General features: G+C 36.4%; 1 pseudogene; it reads left to right on the top strand.

Moving 5' to 3' along the window:
• Positions 1-4,187: 4,187 nt before the first annotated feature.
• Positions 4,188-4,404, top strand: LOC123926049 (annotated as a pseudogene).
• Positions 4,405-4,832: the final 428 nt, after the last annotated feature.

Genomic DNA, 4,832 nt, shown 5'->3' with positions numbered 1-4,832 from the left:
GGTCCTGGAATTGAGCTCCACATAAGGCACCCTGCTCAGAAGGAAGCCTGCTTCTCCCTCTCCCACTTCCTCTGCTTATGTTCCCTCTTGTTGTGTAGACTAGAGAGTCTAGAAATAGACCACACAAATAGAGTCAACTGATTTTTGACAAAGGAGCAAAGGCAATACAATGGAGAAAACAATAGTCTTTTCAACAAATAGTACTGGAACCCTAGACATCTACATAAAAAAGAAGAAAAAAATTAAAAGTAGAATTGAAACAATTCTAGACACAGACTTTACACACTTCACAAGAATTAATTCCAAAGCATCACAGACCTAAATGTAAAATGCAGAATTATAAGGTTTCTGGGAGATAGTATCTCAGTGAACATGGAATTGCTGATGACTTTTTAGATACAGTACCAAAGGCATTATCCATGGAAGAAATAATTGATAACCTGGATTTCCTTAAAATTAAAAATTACTGCTCTGTAAAAGATAGCATCAAGAGAATGAGAAGTCATAGACTAGGATAAAATAGTTGTTAAGAGACCCATCTGATAAAGGATTGTGATCCAAAACATGCAAAGACCTCTTAAAATTCAAGAATAAGTATATAGACAACCTGATTAAAAAGAAAAACCCAATTAAAAATGGGCAAAAGATCTCAATAAATATCTTAACAAAGAAGATACACGAATCAGAAATTAGCATATTAGAAGATGTTACACATCAGTGTCATTAGGGAATTACAAATCAAGACAACAGTGAGATACCATTACACCTGAATGATGAAAGTTCAAAATGCTGGCAACTCCAAATGCTAGCAAGAATGCAAAACAAAAGAAACTGTCATTTATTGTTGATAGGAACACAGAATGTTACAGCCACTTTGGAGGACAGTTTAGCGGTTTCTTCCGAAACTAAACACATCCTTACCATATAATCTGCTTGGTATTAACCCAAAGGATTTGGAAACTTACGTAGACACCAGAAACTGCACATGCAGTTTTTAAAACTTGCCAAAACTTGGCAGCAACCAAAGTGCCCTTCAGTAGGTGAATGGATAAGTAAACTGTGGTATATCCAGACAGTGGCATATTATTCAGCACTAAAATGAAATGAGCCACCAACCTATGAAAAAACATAAAGGAGCCTAAAATACACATTAACAAATGAAAGAAGCCAATGTGAAAATACCAGATACTGTATGATTCCAACTATATAATATCCTGGAAAAGGTAAGAAGTAGGAAGACAGTAAAACAATTCATGGTTGGCTAGAGTGGGAGGAAGTAAATAGGTAGAACACTGAGGATTTTTAGGGGAGTGAAACAAATATATATGAAACTATAACAGTGGATACATTTGTCATTACTTAAGGAATATACAGCACCGAGAGTGAGCCCTTATGTAAATCATGGACTTTGTGTGATAATGATGTCTGAATGTAGGTTCATCCATTGCAAATAATGTACCATTCTGGTGGGGGATATTGATAGTGGGGAAGGTTGTGTGGGGACAGAAGGTATATGGGAACTGTCTACTTTTCATTCAGTTTCTCTGTAATCCTAAAACTTCTCTTGAAAATAACATTTATTAAAGAAATAAACTATATATGTATGTATACACATAGGGACATATATATAATCATATATGAACATGTATATATACAGATATATAAAAAACAATATATAGGGACACCTGGATGGCTCAGTTGGTTGAGCTTCAGCCTTTGGTTTAGGTCATGATCCCAGGGTCCTGGAATTGAGCCCCACATCAGGCTCCCTGCACAGAGAGGAGCCTGCTTCTCCCTCTTCCCTCCCTACCCTGCTCGTGCTCTCTCTCAAATAAAATCTTTAAAAACAAAAAAACAAAAAAAAAAAATATATATATATATAACGAGATATAGGTAAAGATAGACAGAGATATCGCATACCAAAACTTAGATCTCACATTACAAAACATTTTTCTGACAAGAGCTGAATAGAGAATCACTATGCTAATTCTTGTGTTTCTTTTAACCCCTACTATCTTACATATGTATAATACCCATCTTTGCTCAATCTCTTCCAACAAGGTATGGTGAACTTTTTGTTTGGTACGTTTCCATCTATCATAAGTGATATTGCTGATTTTAGCTATACTTCAGCAAGAATTGGGGGTACAGGAAGCATGTACTGTCATTGCAGTTTTATTTCAAGAATCTCTGCTCTAAACCTTCCAATGCAGGTCCAACTATATTGTTTTCATTACATTTAACTGTTGTTCTCGTTTTTTCTGAGAGAGAACTTTTATTTTTCCTTTTATTTATTTTAAGAGAGAGAGTGCTTGCAGTCGGGGTAAGGGGCAGAGGGAGAGGGAAAGAGAATGTTAAGCAGGCTCCATTCTCAGTGCCTGCCGGGAATGGCCAGCAGTGCCTATACCGACGGATTAAAGATTACTCCAGACTTTGCTGTGGAAGAGGAGAAGGCTAGGGAGTCAAAGCTCAGAGATGACTCTTCGCTCTTCTTTGCTTCCACTTTTATTGGTCCTTTAGAATAATCACAAACCTTATCACTGTTTCTCAAGCACGTGAGTGTAACCAGGGGTCTTACTGAAACTGGGAGGATCTGTTTACGGGAAAGATAAAATATGCTAAGCTGCATGTTTTACTTGTTCTGCTAAATATAGCCTAAGGGACAATGCATACAAGTTTTAGATCACAAGGTGGCTGTTTGGGCTAAGAAGGCTTGGGGGAAGGCAACTCCCTGCTGCATTCTTAGGACAAGGACCTACGTCCTTCTCTGAAACCTTCCCTGCCCTCAGAGCCCTCTGTGTTACATTTTAGCAAGCCAGGTCTTGTGGCTGATCTCATGCTCTACATTAACCCGAAAAAGTGCAGAGCCCAAATTGGGGCTTAGTCTCAGGACCCCAAGATCATGACCTGAGCCAAAATCAGGGGTTGGATGATGAACCTACTGAGCTACCCAGGAGCCCCTGAGAGAACTTTTCAATGTTTATTTGGAGGAAAATCTTGATTTCAATAGAAATTAAACTAATACAATGAATGCAGTTTTTTTGTGATTTGGGGGAGAAAGATACCTTACATAATGTAAACCAACACTTATATTTTAAAGCATAGCATTCTCTTTAGAAATCATCACTTTACATCTTATTTTTTGATCTTTTAAAATTATTTTTTATTTACATACAGTAAAATACATTTCTTTTGGTGTATAGATGATGAGTTTTTAAACATGTATAGAGTTGGGTGACTGCCAAAGCTATAATTCAGAACAGCCGTCACCTCCAGAATTTTCCATCATGATGTCCTCTTGTAATCATACTCTCCCCACAAGATAAACTGTTAAAGAACTCTGATGTCTTCTCCATTCACACAGTCTTCTTATAAAAAATGGAATCCTATAATATAGAGAGCTTTTTCACCCTGGCTTTTTTTGCTCACGCTACTTCATTCAGGATCCATCCATAGTGCTGCTTCTATGAATGCTTTGTTATATTGCTGAGTAGCATTTCAGTGTATAGACGCACCATGACGTTCTTCTCTATCGTATACTGAAGGGTCTTTTGTGGTGTTTCCTTTTTTGTGTTTACCAGTTAACATTAGTGTACAGATTTTTGTATAAATGTTTTCATCTCTCTGTATCATTTTAGTTAAAATGAGTTTCTTGTAAACTACATATAGCTTTGTCTTGCATTCTTTTTAATCTAATCATAAGATCTCTTTTAATTAGTGTGCTTAGACAAATTATACTGAATGTAGTAATAATTTTGATTTACCATCATTATTTTCTAATTTGACTCATCTGATTTTTGTTCCCCTATTTTCAATTTTAATTTCCTACTTTCATTTGGATTATTTGAATGTATTTTAGTATTCTGTTCTAATTTAATTATTGGATTTTTTTTTCTGTATCCCAGCATATTATCTCTTTTGGGTTATTCTGACTTTTCTCATTCTTCTTAAAGTAGATATTTTACCAGTTTAAATAAAATATTGAAACATTACAATAATACAGACTTTTTGATTCCCCTTTATATTTTTTTCCTTTTGTTTATTTTTTATTTTACTTCCAGTATAGTTAACATATAGTGTAAGTTTCAGATGTCAAACTCCCCTTTTTATTTTAGTTATAAAATACAACGAAATTGCTTTCTCTTTTTTGCCGCCATCCTGCTGTGTGCCGCTCACTGTTACTGACCATGTCTTCTCACAAGACTTTCAGGATCAAGCAATTCCTGGCCTAGAAACAAAAGCAGAATCATCCCATTCCCCAGTGGATTCGGATGAAAACTGGTAATAAAATCAGGTACAACTCCAAGAGGAGGCACTGGAGGAGAACCAAGCTGGGTCTCTAAGGCGTCCCACATCACGCGATGACACACCTAATTGGCACCACGTATTTAATTAAGCTCCTTGGAGATCGTGTGTTGTATTCCCTCACCCTGTAAACACCTTTCTGCCTGGCCAATAGATACCATTTAGCAGAGAAAGATTTTTCTGTTACTATAGCTCTGCACCAGTGGGTTGGTTTGGTAATAAACATGAGGTCTTTCAGTTTAAAAAAAAAAAAATTAAAAAAAAAATACAACGAGGGCGCCTGGGTGGCTCAGTGGGTTAGGCCACTGCCTTCGGCTCAGGTCATGATCTCATGGTCCTGGGATCGAGTCCCGCATCAGGCTCTCTGCCTGCCTCTCTGCCTGTCTCTCTGCCTGCCTCTCTGCCTACTTGTGATCTCTCTCTGTCAAGTAAATAAAATTTATTTAAAAAAAAATACAACTAAATTAGTTATAACTTACACATATATACTGTATTACACATATACTATATATACAATATATAATATA

Source organism: Meles meles, chromosome 15 (genome assembly GCF_922984935.1).
Source record: "Meles meles chromosome 15, mMelMel3.1 paternal haplotype, whole genome shotgun sequence".
Taxonomy (NCBI): domain Eukaryota; kingdom Metazoa; phylum Chordata; class Mammalia; order Carnivora; family Mustelidae; genus Meles; species Meles meles.
This window is presented reverse-complemented; position numbering and strand designations above follow the sequence as displayed.